Source organism: Armigeres subalbatus, chromosome 1 (assembly GCF_024139115.2).
Source record: "Armigeres subalbatus isolate Guangzhou_Male chromosome 1, GZ_Asu_2, whole genome shotgun sequence".
Taxonomy (NCBI): Eukaryota; Metazoa; Arthropoda; class Insecta; order Diptera; family Culicidae; genus Armigeres; species Armigeres subalbatus.
Window position 1 is genome coordinate 111,405,287 of NC_085139.1, and position 21,697 is coordinate 111,426,983.

General features: G+C 38.6%; 1 protein-coding gene across 1 annotated transcript in view; it reads right to left on the minus strand.

The window, feature by feature from the left end:
- The window catches only part of LOC134204930 (uncharacterized), a 66,155-nt gene that overhangs the window by 43,100 nt on the left and 1,358 nt on the right, over positions 1-21,697 (minus strand). The gene's annotated exons all lie outside the window — the stretch shown is intronic.

Consider the following 21,697-nt stretch of genomic DNA (forward strand, 5'->3'; position numbering starts at 1 on the left):
AAATGGTTCTCGACAACGATCCGACGGGAACAAGAAGGCGAGGTGCACAGCGGGCAAGGTGGATCGATCAGGTGGAGGACGACTTGCGGACCCTCCGCAGACTGCGTGGTTGGCGAAGTGCAGCCATGAACCGAGCTGAATGGAGAAGTCTTTTATGTGCAGCACAGGCCACTCCGGCCTTAGTCTGATGATAAATAATCACTTCAAAAATGCTAAAAACTAAAAATTAGACTTGTTCTCCGGTAGACCGTTCTTATAAAATAAAAATGGTCCATCAAAACCAAGTACAGGGCTCGATTTATGTGGTAATTCTGCACCTCTGGACCAATTTAAAAAAAAATCTTTTGGGAGGAATCTCGAGAAATCTTGATTTTAAATTTTAGCTGATAAATTTCAAAAGAATTCTCATAAGAACCCAAACATATCGCCAAAAAAACACATCAAAACGTCCAAAAGGTGTCCAAGCGGTTTTCGATCAGTTTTCAATTTGTTGCGTTTCATTTCATTTATTTATTTAACACCTAAACAGATAAACACAGGATCAAATATTTGACGTCACAATACACGGTTCGAGAACACGCATCTCTCCATCCTCGGTTGCGCCTCACGCTCGCCAAGTCGTTCTGTACGTGATCAGCCCACCTAGCTCGCTGCGCTCGACGCATACTACATACCGGGTCGGAGGTAAACACTATGTTGCAAGGTTGCTGTCCGGCATTCTTGCAGCATGCCCTGCCCATGGTCCTAAGCACGCGTTGTCGTTACAACTGTAAATATTTACAACTTATCCTACCAAACTGACTTAAGTATGATTTTGTATGGCTAACTTGTTCGAGTTTAGTTTAAGTGTTGTTTTCCATGTTTCCATGTTTTCCAAATGGAAGGTAGAAATTAATGTTAATTTAGCGTTTCTGTTCATAATAGAGAGATGTAAGACGAGAGTTCGTGTAGAATAACAGTAGATAGAAGCTAAAGCATGTGATCGCTGTTATACTCGATCACAGCACTTATTAACTGATCTTTGCTGCCAAATCTCGTCAAAGATCCAATGGACGCACTGAAAAAGTATGTTTGATATTATAAGCCAAGACCTCTTTCGGTGCCTCTACAGAGCTCTGAAATATGATAATTCAAGATATTTTTTTTATTATCTTTATTAAAGAGATTTTCAGCCCAGGGCTGGCTCATCTCTTGTAACTCAAGATATGGTACTTTGACGTAAATGTAAGCTGCGGCTTTTTCCAGCTGCTAGCAAAGTCATCAATTGATTCTTCATAACCCTGCCCGAGTTCCAAAGTGTTGTATCCTACGTACACGTTTTTGGAATCATTTAGAACCTGATGAATGAAATATTAATTAGAAATTTGTTAATGTTTAAGTAGAATAACTAACCGTGACGTAACCCGAAGGATCGGGATTCCAGTAAACCCTATGTTCTTGGTTTACCCACAATTCTACTCAATCTGGCGCTTCCTGAGCAACTTAAAAATTGCCATAACAACTGCGTTTTTGATGTGTAGTGTCGGAGATAAGCATAAGTTCGATATTTTATCTTCGTCGTTACCGTAATCCAAAAGAATATTACATACAGTTAGCAAATTTTTTTTCTTTCTCTTATGCAATTTTCCTTGATGTTTTCTTTGATTATCGAGATGTCATTCGATATACAGAGCTTCCTCTCGTAAGTCGTACTATTATGGGGGATTTTGTGAAAGTGCAATGATAGAGAGCTTTACCATACCGCCATCCTTTAAGTCATTACTAGCCCGATGATCAGTTCGCGGGGAAAATCTCAGATACTGATATTGAAAAAGTTCCGTCAATTCCAATTTTTACGGCATCCGACGAAGATCTAACCTGTTATATAATGCTAAACAACTACACTACCTCAAACAAATCTTTAAGCTGCTGGTTTCATTCCGACATTTTTTCCATACTTTAATCCATACTTTTTTTCCATAGTTTAATCTTTACTTCTGATGTTCGAATACATGTTAACACACTTACATAATGAAAAAATTATAATAAAACAAACGTTAATCTGAATAAAATACTAATTTCCCAAGGTTTTGCTCATGCTCAGAATGTTTTCGCCTTTGACATTTAACAAAGAATCTGCAGCCGGCACGTAAATTCTTGAAGGGTTCTGAACGAGAGGTATCACTCTTGAAAATAGACGGCTTCAAGCCATAAACTGAGGATACTGGTCGTAAGGCCAGTGAAATTTCGCCACAAGAAAAACGATTCACTAATGGAATGCATTTCATATAAAAATCTCATGAAATATTTCAAGTTTGTTTAAAAAAAGTGTCACCTTGGTTCGAACCATGGACGAAGTGATTAGAAGGCGTGTGATCACACTAGCAATAAAAAGATAGATTTGACTGAAATAAGATCTTAAGATTTTCATAGTTCAATTTTTATTAAACACTAGCAGACCCGACGAACTTCGTTTCGCCTAAAATTGATTTATTCTCTGACTAATTCTCGAGTTATGAAGAAATTGATGTTTCATTTGTATGGAACCCCCCCTTTCCAAAAGGGAGAGGGGTCTCGAACCATCTTAAGAATCTTCCCTGGCCCCAAAAACCTCTGCATACTTAAAATTGCTCCAGAGGTGCAGAATAACCTCAGGAATCAAGCCCTGTACTTGGTGTTGATGGACATTTTTATTTTATAAGAACGGTCTACCGGCGCACCGTGGGCGCGTTTCTCAGGCACTATGAAATTCAATAAGAAATCACATTAGAGATGTCAAAATAGCACTGAAGGGAGATAGATCCCAATATTTCCATTAATTCGCGTTCATTTGCATAGAAAAAAAAAACTCCATTCGGATTTTTTTGTTTCATTTTTTTAAGTGCCATCGGGGGTGACAATAGGTCTGGGGGTGGGAATGGGTCATCGCTCGCACCAGCAGCCTGTAGGTCATAGAGCAAAATCGTTCAAAAAGGTCTCTTATTTTTTTGTCTAATTGCCCTCAGATACATTAATCCATTCTAAAAGCATTCTAAGTGTTTGAAACAGTGACTCATTCTCACCCCCATTTGACCCATTGTCACCCCCGACGACGGTAGTAAAGTTTTGGCTATTTTTCCGGACCGCAATGGGAACATATTATCCATCGAATGCAACTTTTTGTGAGTAAATTGATTAAATATAAATGCTCAAATTTACATATGTACACATACAGACAAACATCACCTCAATTCGTCTCGCACCGAGGATGAAAGAGCAGACCGCCGTGAAATGTTTAGAGCTGCGAAACTGGCCTTTAACAAGGCCATCAAGAGCTGTAAGAGAGCGTGTTTCGACAACCTATGCGAAGGAGCCAAAGCGAATCCGTGGGGTGATAGGGTAGGTGATACAGGATAGTGATGGCCAAGACCAAAGGGAGCTCTTTACCCCCCGAACGGTCCCTGGATAGGTTGGCGAGGATTATCGAGATACCCTTCCCGTCCCGAGCCACAAGTCCCTGGCCTCCTGCGCCGCAAGGCAATATGGGTGCGGCCGAAATGGTAGCTCCGGTGACGAACGAAGAGTTACTCACGGTGGCCAAATTCCTGGTAACGAACAAAGCTCCATGGCCTCCAAGGCAGCAATCATAGCGAACCCGAACATGTTCAGGCTAGCTATGCAGAGATGAGTGTAGATTCCCCGAAAGATGGAAAAGACAGAAACTGGTGTTGTTGCCGATGGCCGGGAAGCCGCCGGGCAATCCATCAGAGCATAGACCTCTGTCTTATAGACACGACGGGCAAGTTGCTAGAGAGGACCATCCTCAACAGACTGACCCCGTACTCAGAGGGTATGAACGGCCTGTCCAGCAATCAATTCGGTTTTCCCAAGAGTAAGTCCACGTTGGATGCTATTAACTCGGTGATAAGACCACCGAGATAGCGATCTAACAGAAAAGGCGAGGTATTCGTTACTGTGCGTTAGTGACACTTGATGTGAAGAACGCATTCAACAGCGCAAGCTGGGATTCCATCGCGCTCTCGTTACACCGGCTTAGCCTGCCGGTGGACCTGTACCGGATTTTGGAAAGCTATTTCCTGAACCGTGTACTATTATACGAGATCGATGCCGGTCAGAGAAGCGTTCCTATTACCGCAGGAGTTCCGCAAGGTTCAATACGGGGCCCTGTATTATGGAACCTTATGTATAACGGGGTTCTGTAGCTAAAGTTCCCTCCTGGTGTTAAGATCGTCGGCTTCGGCTGACATAACCTTGGGGGTCTACGGAGAATCAATTCCCGAGGTAGAACTGACCGCAGCACACGCGATCAGCACGGTGGCGGATTGGTTGAGCGCTAGAGGCCTGGAGCTCGCTCAACATGAGACGGAGGTGGTTATCGTCAACAACCGCAAGTCGGTTCAACATGCAGTGATTCACGCTGGTTAAGTCGCGATCCCATAAAGCGGAGTTAGGATCTCTTTGGAGTTTTAATAGACGATAAGCTGACCTTCGCCAGCCATGTCGACTATCCGTGCAAAAGGGCTTCGACTGCTGTTACGGCATTATCGAGCATCTTAAGTATAGCGGCCCATCCTGGGCGAGAGCTCTGGGGGTCACCAGTTACCTGCGGAAGCTGGAAAGCACGTACCGCTTGATGTGTCCCAGAGTGGTATCTGCTTACCGCACGATATCACGCGATGCAGCCTGCACGATTGCGAGCATGATGCCAGTCGGGCTGGTCATCCGGGAAGAAGAGGAGTGTTTCGAGCTACGTGGCACCAGAGGAGCCCACGAACGCATCAGGGTGACTTCGGTTGCCAGATGGCAGCGCGAGTGGGATAACTCTTCTAAAGGTAGGTGGACCCACCCGCTGATACCTAACATATAGAGCTGGGTGGGGAGACCTCATGGGGAAGTTCACTTCCAGGCCATGGCTGCTTCCAGCAGTACCTCCACGCTGAGAGCCCCGTTTGCTATGCTAGACGTTTGCGGTCGGGACACAACCCCTGATACCCTTATCCAGAGGATGTGCCAAGCGATGGAGAAGTGAAACGCAGTTTCGACTGCAACCACTCAGATTGCCAGCAGCTTGCAGAGACCCTGGCGCGCCAAGCAGCAGTCGACAAGCATGACTAACTTGTGATTGGTTAGTTACAGCGAAAACAGGCTGAGTGCGGAGAAGTGAATGAGAGGTTTGCACATCTCGAGGTAAGAGTGTCGCAGCGGCTCGCTGAGCACCCCAATAAGTCTCAAATTGGTGTGCTAGAGCGTAATTCAGGTGGTAGGGTGAGCATCCAAGCTAGTCTCACATGGTGCGTAAAGGGTGAGGAGCACCCATACGGGATGAATGCCTGTGTGAGCGGAAATGAGCGTATACGTCATTACTATCCCCCAGAAGTAATGCTGGGAGGCATTTCGGGGGGAGCCAGGGTATTAGCAATCTTCCGCTACTGGTGGTTTAGTAGGTCGGCTATCTGTCAACCCCACTCCCTGAGTGATGATTTCAGGTATCTGTTTGCAGATCCCCCTATGAATAAAAAAATCACCTCAATTCGTCGAGATGAGCCGGTTCAAAGGGTCTCTGAGCAAAACCAGAACAAAGATAGATGACGATGATGGTGATGATATTAGTTAATAAATTTTCTGTCAAATTTTCCGTTATCATTCCGCTGGATTACGTTTAAGGCTTTATGCGAAATCCACAAGAAGAAAAGAGTTCAAACAAACAGTAATATAACCAAGCCTTCCTCTTTCCAGATTGACCCAATAGACGGGAATAAGCGCCCGCCCTTTATCCACAGAACGTTCACAATAGGAAGTTGATAGATAAATTATTTTAAGCTTTTAGTGGAATGTATTTACTTGTCATAAGAAGAGTTTATACTATTCCATTTAATTCCACTACTGTATCTGTACTCTTCCTATCAAAATCACTTCAATCGGTTACCCTGATGGCCCCTCCCAATAGGGCACTGCACGGAAACATATCTTTCTCTTTCGTTCATCATAACTTTTGACGTTTACTGGCCTTGTTGTTTTCTAATTTCTTTGCAGCGAGAAAGAGACAAAGCAGTCCGTGCAGTGCCCTATACCCATTTTTATATCCAGCTTTTCAAGCTAGCCATAAATTAACAAGGGGTGAATCAAATTTGGCATATGCCGTGAACTTAATTCAATGAAGGAAATCTTAGTAGCCATGAAGTAGACTCTATTTAAGAATCTGTCATATTTATTAACATTGAAATATTTGAAAAACAAGTGCAAGTTTTCGAGGATTAATTTGAATTTTGTATACACATGAACAGAAAACTAATTTCATTATTATCATGATTCAAACTTGACTTGTCAATTCCATTGAGAGTTGTACGAATCAATCGGGGAAAAAGAACGAGACCTCGGATCTATTCAATTAACTCGTACTGACTTGTGATTTAACAATCACATAGTGAACGATCTGAATGACTATTTCAACACTGGTTGCATAGGACATATAAAAGCCTTGCGGCTTTACCGACCTTTGGAATATTTGGCGGCGATGATGTATTGAATTTTAGTTGTTGTTTAGTTTAGAATTTTAGCACTGTTTTACCGACCTTTGGAATATTTGGCGGCGATGATGTATTGAATTTTAGTTGTTTTTAGGTGATATGTGATATGCAACTGCAAGAACTGGATAATTGGAAGACCCAGATCGTATCACAACAGCACCCTACAATATTGTTCCTGCGAATCAAAGGTCAGATGATGAGCCATGCCTAATAAGGAACTGCATGATTCGTATATCCATGTAACTCAACCCTTGGCTATAGTAAAATTGAGTAAATTGACCTTTCCCGTCAAAAAATTTATCTCGTTTTTTGTCTTAGTCTATTCTTTGGCTTATTTAAGGTTAATTTTCCCAAAGAACCCATATTTTTTACACCTTCAAGTATTTTTAAAATTTAAAACAAAAATCAAAAAAGTGCTGTTTTTTTAAGATTGCCCCGACTTTGAACGAACATCGGGTGAATTTTTCAGGCCGGTTCACACGTGCAGCACCTTTTCGGTTTTTGTTTTCGATTTTAGAGGCGTCAAAAAATATGGGTGACAAAATCACCCAATGTTCGTAAAAATCGAGCAAATATTAGGCCAATCTTGAAAACAGAACTTTTTGATTTTTTTGTTTAAAATTTTAAAAATACAAGAGTCGTCAAAAATATGGGTTCTTCAGGGAAGTTGACCTTGAAAAAAATAAAGAATCGATTGAGCGAATAAAAAATTTTGACGGGAGAGGTCAATTCATCCAAATGGAAATTCATTCTAGTTCCACTTCCATATCTGAATATCAAGAAATTCATTCGAGTTTCCATAAGCAATTCATCCCAGTTACCACAGGAATGTCATCCAAATTTACACGGAAAATACATAGGAAGTTCCATTCCACTTTCCACGAGAAATTCATTCAGACTTTTGCTACAAATTCATTCATATTTTCAATCGTTCGAATTTAAACGGAAATTAGAACTTTCACGAATAATTCATCCGAAGCTTCACAGGAGATTTAACTAAATTGAGGCTTTCCTTAGCCATGCGGTAGGACACGTGGCTATAAAGCATAACCATGCTGAAGGTGACTGGGTTCGATTCCCGATACCGTTTAGGAAATTTTCTGGTTTGCTATTTACTTGACTTCCCTAGGCATAAAATTATCATCGTGTTAGCCTCATGATATACGAATGCATAATTGCTAGCTTGGCTAAGAAACCTCGCAGGTAATAACTGTGGAAGTGTTCAAAGAACAATAAGCAGCGAGGTGGGAATTTTTGCAGAGGGGAATGCAATTCCAATAAAAAGAAGTAGATTCAACAAAATTTCCATGAAAATTCATCGAATTTTCAACGGGAAATTTATTTGAACTTCAATGGCAAATTCATTCCAATTGCTTTTCGGAATTCCAAAAAAAGTTATTTTAAATGAACACGGGGAAAGCATTAGAATAGAATCTACACATGAATGTCTGAAAACTAGTTCAGTGGTGAATGACAATCGTGAATGAGACACCATAACTACTCTGCCTCCCTTAAAATAAAAAATAATAAATATAAAATCTCCCCACTCATCGATCTCTGAAAATCCCGTAATAAATATTCCCTTTTCAATGGAGCAAATATTCCAATCGACCATTAGATATCAGTAAAGTGTGGTGGCGCGGTTAGCGCGTGGTTTCCCCAACTCAAGGACCTGTTACCACTCAATAAGCGTAATCGATACAGCAGCTTGTCACATTCTAGGTGAGCTTGTGCTGTGGCACTTGTGACAAGAATGCCACTTTGTCTGGTTGCTTTACACACCAGTAGTAAGCACATTTAGAATTGCAATTCGATGACTGACTACCCATACAGACCATGGCATTTTTCTATCAAAGATAGCTCGGCAACGGAAAGACATATGATTGATCGTTTGCTGCGTTGCGGCGGCGACGACGACGACGGTACCCATATGTACGTACATGTATGGCCGACTGATATAGGTGATTATTTGATAATAGGCGTAATTGTTCTGCCTCCTGGTGGCGGTAAGGCGGCAAAACGGGTAGCACTTGGTGTTGCGCATGACTAATCGACGGAATCCGCACTGGAATGTCTTAAACCAGTAGTACCGCTTTTATAGTTTAATTAATATGTATTAAGCGGTAGGTGTGTAGGAATAATATTAAATTATACACTTCGCAACACACATCGCTGAATCATATACGGGTCAAGGAGTACAAAGGAAACAATCCCTTAGTTATATACCTGTATGCTGAAGATAAATTCTGATAGAAATTGATCAAAATTACTATCATATCTTCATACACTACGCTCGGTGACGAGAAAATTTTTGGGAAATATTTTATAGAGTGCGAAGCCACGATGAATAGAACCTCAAATAGCTGTTAGATGATAAAATGACATGCAATTGCAAGCTTTAAAACCTCATAACAATGAGAAGTCCAATAAGAACGTAGGAACCAGTGCTGCTCGTATTTGTTTTGATTTTCAACGTTTTAAACATTGCTTCTACAGCCTATTCTGATAACCGTTGGTAGACAATTCACACCTCAAATCTATTACGCGACAAATGTGAAGCGCCAGCCGGCTTAGTTGGCCTCACCTGCATTTGCGGCATAAACCTACTGTAGAGCGATACAATTAGCATCCTTTTGTTTAAAACTATTAGAAATGGATCGCAGGTGGATGTAAACAGACCGTTATGTGTGTAAATGCTTTGCTATTTATTCGTTATTAGATATAGAAGTTTTGAATATTGATGGTTTCTATCGAATTTTCGAGATTCGGGTGTTTTCAGGAAAATGTTTCATTTAATCAGTAGCAGTGATAAACTGGCCATTAGGATGCAATGAAAATTACATTTTTTGAATTTTGAAAGACGACATTGTTCACAAACTTCACTAGCTCAAAAAGCCGTTTGCAAAATTTGAACTCATTTGGTCATGATTTAATAGTATCTTAGAATTCAAAGCCAACCAGAATATTAGACAAATGCAATCTAAATCCAAATGTTTTAACATTCCGATCCAAAACCAATATAAAAGTTTAACTCAATTCAATATAAATCTAATACAATACAACACACAAACTTTCCACACAAATTACAATTTCAATCCAAATCAAACCCAGTAAACAGTTGTAAACTTAATTTTAGTTCAGATAAAGTTCAATCTCAATTCTAATACCATCAAAGCCCAAATTCTTTTTCAATATAAATCAATCCCAATTCAAATAAGATACAAATGAATTCTAAAACAAATTGAATCGATTTGAAATCCAAAACCATCATTGGAATCTAAATTAAATTCAACCTGTTTTAATCAAAATAAAATTGAAACTCAATTCGCATCCAAATCCAATTCAGCTCAATAAAAATTCAAAGCCAATCCAATCTAAAACCGATTCAAATCCAAACCAAATCCACTTTAAATATAATTCGGATCCAGAAACACAATCCAATCCAATTCTAAACCGCATTTAAGCCAAGCATGAAAAAAACTCCATACATCACTTTATTCTGAAAAATAACCTTCGACATGTAATGCAGTTTTCATAAAATACTCCACATTTGAATAGCCTCGAACCTCTTGGACCTCTTGATCTGCAGGCCCCGACACTACCACATAGCCCACTCTAGATCCATACCAGAGGGTCGAGCATACTGGATGACATTGCTCATAAATCATGGTCAACTTTGTTTTAGCATGGGGGGGAATGGTCTTGCTTGACTACCCTATTCAAATGTGGAGTATTTTATGAAAACTGCATTATTACATGTCAAAGCTTTTCGGCTCATTAACGCATCACGGCAAATGAGCCTTCCAAATAAACGAAAGATTAAAAAAAAAATGTCGAAGCTTATTTTTCAGAATAAAGTGATGTATGGACGAAACTTCCGCAACACTCGAAGGAAATGAAAGGAAAAATTGAATTGGGCACATATTGAAAATTTATACTACCCCCAGAAGCACCTAAAATTATGTTTCTGGTTTTCAGGCATTTTTTCAGCTAAATCTAATAAAAAGTCTTAGAATAAGCCCTCTAAACATCCTAGTATCAATGACAAAGTGGTAGATAATAGTCTAAAAAGAAGCTATCAACGACTAGAGTAGAGTGGGGCAAGAGTACGCACTTAGTTTTCAATGGATCATGTGGCCCTTATGAAGCAAGCTTCTGCATATCAAATCAGTGTCGATGATTTTTATACTCTTCCTTTATGTTACCCAGTGGAAAAAATATTAAAATTATTGAGATTCGTTTTAGTAGAACCCTTATTGCAAGACAAGTGAAAAACGCACTCTTACCCCACCGGTGGGGTAAAAGTGCGCATCGAGTGGGGTAAGAGTACGCATTTATCCAATCATGTGCTTTAAGTATATATTAACACAAATAAGAATTAATATCATTTAATTGATGTTTAATGAGCATATATTAGGGAATGTTTAAAGATTACGTAACTCTTAAAGGGGGAGGGGGTCCTAAAAATGTGCGCTTTCATACGAAAAACCATTGTTTTTTATATATACAAAAAACTACAGAGGTAAAAATATATATCAGGTTTCGCGTGGCGTGTACAAAGGCATTTTCCTTAAAGAAAGTCCACCAATCACGTAACGTAAAATTTGGCTATTTCATCACCCCTCCCCCCTATCTTATACTATTTGTATGAATCCTCTAAAATAATATGGATCGTCACACATCTCGCAACCCCTCCCAGCTAAACGTTGCGTAATTTATGAATGTTTCTTTTGATTAAATGAAATTATCATTTAGAACAAATTGTGTTTTCGTACTATGTTTAGGTGTACAACAAGTCCTAATACAATTTCATTATTTCGCTTCAGTGCTTTGTTCGCTAAGTCCTTTCTACCACCGAATTACTTCAACTTATCCTAAAAACTTGTGATAATTTCGAATTCTGTCTTATTTCGGCCGGGGATACGGGTTTGACATCATAACTTGAAGATTCATATGCGTACTCTTGCCCCACCGGTTCCTGCGTACTTTTACCCCACAGTCCCAAAAATTATTCAAGTAATGGTTTTGACTTCTTGGAAAACCAACCGGATTGGTGTTCTGTACCATAAAGTACTCTATACAATAGGTTAAAGAAATGGTATAATGTTCACCTGATTGAACGTATATATGGTAATGAAATACTAATTGCGGAAACCCAATTATTTTTAGCAAAATGACCAAAAAGTTATCTAACTCCATATCTCCCTTGTTGTTTATTCAAATCGTTTACAATTACACATGATAATAGTTGGCCAGAATACCTGCCAAACTGATGCAGTGTTGCTAGTTTATCTTTTTTTATTAGTTCAAAAAATCGAAAACGTACTCTTACCCCACGCGCACTCTTGCCCCACTTTACTCTAATCCTTTTATTATGTGGAGTTTAATTGATGCACTCAGGCGATATGTTTACGAAAAAGTCTGAAAAATCACAAATCTCGTTTGATGCACCTCTAAATCTCCATGGATTTGGCTGAAAATTGGTCAGGAGACTCCATTTAAGACACTCATTGAAATAGAGGGGTGGCACTTTTAATCTGGAATACTTTTGAAAATGGTGAACAGGTCTATTGAGCAATATCTATGTAGCAGTGGACTTTTTTTTGTTGAAGCATAGAACCACGTTCACCTGCTTGAATGATCGAATAGCTCAAATATAAGGGCTAGGCGGGAAAAGATAAGTCACGGGGTAAGATGGGTCAGGGCTGTTTTTGAGCATCGTTTACATTTTAATGTGGAGATTATGGTTTTGTAAGATAAATAATTTGATTCTACTTTATTGTCACTCGATTTGATGCTAAAATTTCATTTTGGTAGAGTATGGCAAGGTAAAACTGAAAGTATTATAAGTAATGTAGGCGTTAGGCGATGTTGTACTAACTGCGTTGAAATAAATAAATTAGATCGAAAATTAGACATTCTAACATAAACTTGCAAATGGGGCAAGATGGGTCAGCACATACTGAAGGGTGTAGTTCATATTAAAACATATTTTCCCTTGCTGATTTGATCATTTTAAGGATACTTTTGAGCATAACGATGTTAATTTGTTAATTAAAAATGTATATTTTTTGTCTTTAAGGCTCAAGAAAAAATGAGCGATGAAAAGAGCTTTCTGAATGATTTACCAACGGCGGTGTGTCGTCTGTCTCTTTCCGTCCTTCGGGAAATTGAGATTGTGGTAGTGCAACAAATCAAAAAAAATACAGATTTGTGTAATGGTTTGATACCAATCTGTGTTTCCCCTTAAGAAAGCAGTACCGAACGGCATGTTCTCATAAGAAATTGCAGACATTTTTAAATGTAGTGCCATTTCTTAATACAAAGCTTTAAAATCCTTTTTTATTCAATAAAACCATTGGCAATAAACTTATCTATCTGTATGTAAGTTAATATTATGAATAAAAACATTTTTTTGGTTGACAGAAAAATAGACTTCTACTTTAATGACTCAAAATGAATTTTTGTTATTTCATACCCCTAGCTTACAGAATATGAACTATTTTTATAGATCCACCACAGACAAACAGACGTAACACTAGAGAAATTACCATCGACCATGACTTCAACGATCAATTTGAATTTGATTGATTGCACGTTTCACAACTAGAGGTGATAGCGTCGTAATTCTTCGAGTTTGAGATTTCACTCCAGCGCCTCCTGGTGACAATGTCATACAAAGCATTGTTTCGTGTAACATGCTCGCAAGATGGTGATAGAGGAGCCGAGCGATGGATTTTTCAGAAAAATGTTCAAGCTGTTACGTCTGTTTGTCTGTGGATCCACGTTGAAAAGCTAAATTAAAATCTTTCTATTTTGAGGCTTTGAGGGTTCGCCTTAGGAGACAAATCTTGCCCCATCCTACCCTACAAATTTTAAAACGATTTTGAGAAACAAAAAGGTCTGTAGTAGCTTGTATAAGGAATGATTAGAGTCATACCAACTCAATGGACCTACTGGGATATTTATATCATACTTCATTCATAAATTGGTTCATTGAATGTATCGATTGATCTGAAATCCAAGATCTTTTAAAAGAACCAAGAAGGGTCTGTAGTGCAGTGGACCCTCCATGCGCTGATGAAAGGACCATTGACTCAGGAATACATTGAAATGTGAAAGAGAAGAAACTTGCGAAATTGTTGGAAAGGACCATCAGGGTGACTTTTTTTGCCTTTCTGTTTATTTGGGAGTGGTGTAATGTTTACAAAACCGCTCGGAAGCCAAAATTTCGATAGAAGGCTCTGTATTCTAAGCAATTTTATATTTGATATAGTACACAACGGACCAGCATGACTCAGATTTTTCTTGAAATGGTGCTACATCTCCATATGTAGCATTGCGCAGAATTATCGTCCTTGTAAATGTGAGGCTATTATTTTTATGAAATATTGTATGTTAATGCTTCGGAGCATCCATAAATTACGTGATATTCGTGACGTTTTAAAGATATGTTACACATCATGCATAATTATGCATGTTACTACAAAAAGTGACGATTGGGGGTGGATCACAACATTTTTACGTGACGTATTTTATGGATTCCACCTATAGATTTTATGTAAATGAAAAGCTTTAAGGTTGTTCTGAACTGTCACTGTCGTTGCGATTCTATTGGCTTCATTGACGCTTCCTTACCAAAGCGACAAACTGTCAGCTATAGCAACAAACGCATCGCGTTTATTTGGAGGAAATTTCACTATGATTCGTAAATATATACATAAGTACACATAAGATGAGTATAAAGATAACAAAAAAAACTGATTTCTTACTTTCTAAGTTATTTTAATTTTCTCGTCTGTAGAATCGTTTATTCCTTTCTCGTACAACAATGTGTAACGAAAAGGGTATAAACTCCAAAAACGATTTTTTGATAGGAGGATTGGAGTGCCGACTTTTATATACTTGATCGGTATCAGTTTGAAGAATTGAGGTGGTGTCTGTCGATAAAGTATTTAAATCCAAATCATTGGATGATAATCTACTCACAAACTTCAACTAGCGTGGATCTCTGGCCACAAACTGCGACGTGGGATAATTTTTGGCAACATGGCCACTATTCAACACATTCTCGGCCAAACATAAAGATACTTTTTTTTCCGAAAATGTGGGTCTGTTCTTCAGGAAACTAAGGCATTACTCCAAGAAATTCTACTAGAATTTTTTTCGTATTTAAGTTTGAAATTATTTCAAAACTTTTATTTTAAATTTCTGTCAATGTCAACATAAATGAATGTCAACATAAATATTTTCCTCTGAAAATTCCTTAGGAAATTCATTCAAAAAAACTTATTTTCAAATTTCTCCTAGATTTGTTTCAGATATTCTTCTAGGATTTTTTTTTTCCGTGAATATCTCCAAGAAATCCATAGGTAAATCCATCAAGATTATTCGAGACTCAAACTCAAACCAAGAAGTCCATCGCGATTTTTTTTTCAAAAACTACTTTAGGAAATTCTTCAGGAAATCTTTTCGGATACTCCTATTCTTCCTGAAAAAGGAACTTCCCGGAGCAGTTCTTGAAGGAATTTTCTGAAAAATAATTTGAGAAAGTTCTGTGGGAATTCCGAAACGAATTCCCGGAAAATTCTTGAAAAACTTTTCGGGGGAACTTTAAAAGAGATTTCTGCAAAAGTTCTTGAAGTAGTTTCCGGAGAAATTATTGGCGGATTTTTTGGGAGAATACATGGAGGAATTTGTGGAATAAAAGTGGGAGAGATTTCCGAAGAATTTTCGGGGTTATTGTTTTAAGATATTGCTGCGAATTCCTGAAAAAAATCTCGGAAAATACTGAAGGACATTTTGGATGATTTTTATAGAAATTTTAAGCGAAGTACCGTAGAAATTTTGAGAATGGCTGCAGGATCTTCCGGGAGAATCCCTTAAATAATTTCCAGAGGAATTTCAAGGGGAATTTTGGTAAGTAATTCCGAAAGAGTCTTGACCAGTGGTGGAAATCTGTAAACCTTGTAGAAGAAGTAGGCCATGCAAAATACTCACGAACACTTGTTTTGCCTTTTCTTTCCTACCTACTACTCGCAGAGAAAACAGAAAAGCGAACCCCGAAAAATGTTCGTGGAGCTTCGCGAGTCATTCGGGTTAATTTGCAAAATGTCATAAACCAACCTCGGAACATGATTCTCACGGATGTTCGAGCAAGAACACATTTGTTCATTGTTATTGTGTTTATGTTAAGTAAAATTTATCCATTTTATTCGAAATAACCACAAATACTCGCGATCGTGATTTTTACTCGCGAAAAAAATACTGCCCTGCTTTTTGTCTTTGCTCTGCCCGTACTCGCGAACAAAGCAAGCGCTAGAAAAAATGCAGGCAGTAGGTTCGCGCGACTATGGCATTTCTGGTAGGCCCAATTACACTCTTTTCTTACTCGTGAAGCGAGTATTTCCAGCACTGGTTTTGACGAAATTTAATTTTTGCAGCCAGATGAATTTGCAGACGAATTTTTCAAGGAATTTCCAAGAGAATTCCAGAAGAAAAAAACGGGAACAATTTTCCAGGAGAGTTCTTGGAGGAACTTCCGGAAGAATTTCCGGGGCGTGATTATCAAGGGCTTCCACGTGAGTTTCTGAAGAAATTCAATGAGAATTTCCGGAAAGACCTCGAAGTAATTAATGGAGAGATCTTGATGGAATTTCTGGAGTAACTCTAGAGAGAATGCCCGGAGGAGTTTACATGGGAATTTCTGAATGATTTTCTGGTGGAAGTTCTGGGGAAGGGGATGTGTAAATTTCTAAGAGAATTTCTAAGTGAATTGCTGAAGAAATTACCGAGAAAATAATGGAATTTAGAGGGTATATTTGGAAGAATTAACGGAGAAATATTGGGCTAAAATTTAAGATGGATGTTCGGAGGAATTACGTAAAAATTCGCGGAGAAATTCCGGAGGAATTCCGGGAGGAACTTCCAGAGGAATTCCTGGAGGAACTTTCAGAGAAATATCTGGAAAAACTCCCGTAGGAGAAACTTTCGGAGGAATTCCTGGAGGAACATCCAGATAAATTCCGGAAAACTTGTAATACACGAAATTGATTCACGCTGACTCACGCCGCCGCCAATCACCACCGCGCCAATGCTACTAGCAGAAAATGATCTATCACGTCTCACCGTTGTTAAAAATTGAATCGGCGCACATGTCTAGATAGAATATCAAGTTAAATCATGTATCGAATTTTCGACCAAACTACCAAGGTATCCCAGGAAAAACCCTTGGGAGAAACTACTGTTCCAGGATAAACTTCTTCGGAAATCCCAGTAAGACGTCTCAGAGGAAATTTTCGACTAAAAACTATCCTCATTTTAGTAACGCTAACGTAACGTTTCTCGAGAAAAAAAATTGTTACGCGTGTGCGAACGCGTCCAAGACAAAAGAATTCCTCTTGCTGATATTCTGCTTTACGAGGGCTTGGTCGCGCTCCGCATCGCTCAGCTGTTTCATATGTTCCTTCAATTGCTCAAAATGATAGAATATATGTGTTACGTAAGACTGGCAAACATTTATGACACGCTGCTTTTTCAAAGTTTTGCTACTGAATTCGTTATAAAAGCTCACGATGGTGTTTAAATCAGTTGCGAAATTATTACGTAACATATGAAGGACCCCCGCATGTGCCATAATCAAAGGCTTTGATTCAAAGCATTTTCAAATTTTTACTAAAATCGTACAAAAAATTAAACGAAAAAAAATTTTTTTTTGTACGTTCTATCGAGATAAAATGTACGTACAATCGAGGGTACGTACTATCGAGGGTACGCACTATCGAGGGTACGTACTATCGAGGTATGCCTGTATATGAATCCAATTTGAACCCAACTAAAATCAAATCAAATTTAAACTAAATTCCAATCCTATAAAAATCTAATTCAAGTTCAATTCAAAAGACAATAAAGTTATCTTCACATCCTATGCAGATTCAATTCGAACCTAAACCAACCTACAGTCGAGCTCAAAATGCGAAATTTAATCCAATATCGAATGTGTTTTGTTTCGGAGTTATAAAATAAATTAGACTTCGCATAATAATTAGACTAAATTAGATTCCTGCTTCCAAAACTTCGTCTTGATTCACAATTCTAAGAACTAAACACTCGAAGCTCCTTCAATTCGACATTAATTTCAAATCCTCCTCCTCCTTCAAGTCCTCTCGCTGTGGAATCAAAAACAATATTTTTCGCTCTCCTTTAATTACAAATTTAATTAAACTCGAACTCATAAGCTCCGGCATCAATTCCAAAAGTGAGACGCCTTCTGATTTGCTTGAAAACCTCCTGCTCTTTCAATATTTCTAAGCCTTCGGAGACTAAAAACTCTGAGCCATCATGCTTCAGAACCACCGAGACCTCGGAGTCCTTACGCTCCTTGATGTCACGCTCCTTCAATACCGACTGCGACTTTGGCTCCTCTATTCCAAATTCAGTTCCAATAACTCGAAGACCTTACGCAGTGGCATCGATTCCAAAATTTTGCAGCTCTCACACTCTGGCATCAATTTCAAATATTTGAAATCCTTCACTTCTTCTAATCCATCGGAGTCCTCTTGCTCCAGAATTGATGAAGTAAATTTCCTGAGTAGCACAATTTAGACCAATCTGACAATTAGACATATCTGACTGGTTCCGTACATAGGTTACAGTAACATGTTTATGACACTGCTTGGGTTATAATCTCTCAATTATAGTTCTCTCACTCTTTCATAATTCTAAGGGGCCGTCTGTTATTTTGTTAAAAATGTATGGGAAAATCAATCTTACAAGGGGGAGGGGGGTCCGAAAAACCAAGAAAAAAACTCAAAGGTGCAGCCCAATCGGGTTGTACGCAAAGGTGACGTTGAACTACGTGGCAGTACTGGTAGTTTTCGTGTTTGTCTGCTGAGATTGAGTGATCATTACAAACAAAATTATTATAAGATTTGAAGTTTATAAATAAGGTTTTGACACAAAACTGATTGAAATACAGGTCAAAAATACACCACAATCAAAAGATATATTAAAATTGAATATTGTGCACACATGTTTGTATTGATACAAATCTGAATTTATCAAAAAACTTCTTTTTTTTCCAGAACCAGTCCCCATGGGGCAATATGGGCATACCTGCACAGAGCAAGATATCAGGCCTTAAAATGCGAACAAATTTCAGTAGTCATAATACAAGAATATTATCATATATGAAAGATTCATTACGGAAAAATTACATACTGCCCCAAATGGTGGCTCATATTGACCGGAATAGTCGGGAACACACATTGAAATCAATACATTTTCAAAAGAGCATTCCAAGAATTTCCAAACGCATTTTTCGTCATTCATCGACGTAATATGAAAGGTAACATTCTCTAGTATAAGTCAACTACATTTGAACGATGTTTTTTTGAGCATTTCAGCGCTTTTCGGAACGATTTCCTTACGTGGCCCATATTGCCCCGATCACCCCTATCCAAATTATCAATTGATAAAAACTCGCTAGAGAGTAAGAGTCGTTCGATAATTGTATCTCGATTCGAAGCTACTTTTAAACTTATTTTCCTTATTCTAATAGATTACTAAGTTGAAAAGCAGGCCAAGTTCCAGTTGGAATGTAGTGCTATGGAAGAAGAAGCTTGCGATGCACTTACGAGTTTGACTGATTCACCTAAACCGATTGCTAAACTGTTAGCAAGTGTTCAGTAGTAAATAATCATACATAAATATTGTAACACACTGGAGTCAGCTTTTACGCGGAGGATATGGGTCGCGTAAATTAAAACAACATAAAAAACTGCATAAATTCCAAAATATGTCTGAATGAATCGCGTTAATCCCGAAATTCTAGTGTAAAAAAAATGCATAAAAAGCGATTCGTGTAAAACTAAAACGCGTAAAAAACGACTTCAGCGTTGACTCTTCCTTGATCGGATGGTCCAAGAATATTGAAAATCCATCGAAAAACGGCTGAGATATTAACGATCAAAGTCTATCATATTTTCGTGACGTTTTTCGATTTTTTGCAATCGTAAAGTGTACCCCAATATAGAAAAGACAGACGTAGTTCTACGTCAAAATGCTTACGTAATTATTGAACGACCCCTAATCCCTAAGAGTCCTCTTGCCTGGGATGTTTTGTACTAAAAATAAACGGCTTCAATTCCAAAAAAATTGGAGACCTCGCTCACTCCGGCATTAATTTTTATTCCTTTAAGTTTTGCTTCTTCCATAATTCAAAAACTTCAGAGTCTTCTGGAACTTCGGAACAAAACACAAACCTTGGAGTCTTATCATTTCAGTATCAATTTCAATATCACGTATAACTTGTGCTTCCCCAACAATTCCAAAAAATCAGAGTCCTTTTTCTCTGGCATCAACTTCTCTTTCTCGGAGTCTTCTTATTCCTTCATGGATTCTAAGCCTTCAGAATTTTCTTGCTCTGGCATTTTCAAGCAAAAATAGGCCTTTGAGTCTAAATAACTAAATAAATTCGGCATCAATTCCAAACCTTCGGAGTCCTCTCGCTCCGGCATCACTTTCTTGGAGTCCTTTTACTCCAGCATAAGTTCCTTGAACATCAGTGTTAGTCAATTTATTGAGGTACTATCACTACTTAATGATTTTTACTCCCAGAACTCCTCTCGCTCCGGATTTTTAAACAAAGATAAACTTCGGAATCCTTTTACTTTTGCATGAATCTCAATTTCTTGCAGTCTTCTCACATCTTTAAAAATTTTAACCTGTTGGGTCCCCTTGTTCTGGAGATTTCGGGCAATTGATGACCCTCGGAGACCTATCGTTTCGGAATCAATTTCAATACATTGGAGGGCTTTTGGTTCTTCAGCAATTCCAAAATATCACAGTCCTTTTCCTTTCGCTCCGGAATCAGTTTCAATTAATTGGAGTCACTCATTCGTGGATGTTTACCTGTTAGGCTTCGCTTGCTCTAGAATTTTCGAGCAATTAATAAACCTCGGCATATAGTTTCGGTATGCATTTCAATACCTCGGATTGCTTTTGCTTTTTCAACAGTCTTCACACTGCGGCATATACATCAATTTCTTGGAGTTCGCTCACTCTTTCATGGATTTTAAACCTTCAGCGTTTTCTTGCTCTGGAATTTTTGAAGGAAAAATAAAACTGTGAGTCCACTCATTTCCAAAACACCGGAGTCCGGTCGCTCCGGCATCCTTTCCAATTTCTTGGAGTCTTCTCATTTCAGCATAAGTAGGTACATAAACATCGGAGCTCTCTTGCTCAATTTCAATTTGTTGGTGCTCTATCCCATCCCTCCATCCACACAGAATATATTTTTAGATATCCTTAATCACAAATCCAATGATTGTTGCTTTGTTTGGTTGCCATTTATCTGAGTACGTTGGAGAAATGGCTCCGAGAAAAATAGTTTGTCAGTCGTCATCAGATAGCCGTGTTGCTAGAGGCACGTTTGGTAAAGGGGCTGGGAATCGAACCCATGATCATTCGCTTATAAGGCGAACGATTAGTGGGAAAATTTTACAAATCGGTCCATGCGTTCGTGAGTTATATTGCCTCAAAGAAAACCTAAACTCATTTTTATTTAATGAGATATAGAGATGATCATGCTGCATTTTAATTACTATCAGATTTTTGTAGTCCTATCGTTTCTCCGTGGATTTGAACCCCTCCGAGGTTTCCACTTCTCCATTCCAAATTTATTCCCAATATCATCGGAACTCATACGCTGCGGTATCGATTTCAAAACTTCGCAGCCATCTCGCTGCGGCACCAACTTCTGGGAGTCTTCTCACTATTAAATTTTTATATCTTGTGGTCCTCTTGCTTCCCCGACAATTCCGACTCCAACTTCGATAAACTAAAAATTCGGAGCCCTCTCGCTTCAGCATCTATGCAAAATTTTTGCTAATTCTGCCCCGGGGCAGAAACTATCATTATCATAGAACTGTCAGTTGTTCAGCCCTGCAGTCGTGGGGGATGGGAAGTCACAGTTAGACGACGAATAACAAGCTGTTCAGGGATGATTTTTATTTTCAAGACTTTACTTTCTTACAAAAATACTTTTCTGATTACCTCCCTTCCAGAGAAGAAAATAGCCGAATACATTGCATCCGCCTCATAGGCTCAAACGAGCGTGCAATTGACGTCCCCAATTATGGAAAAAAAATTGATACTAGTTGCAAATTATTTTGAAAATTTGATTCATTCCA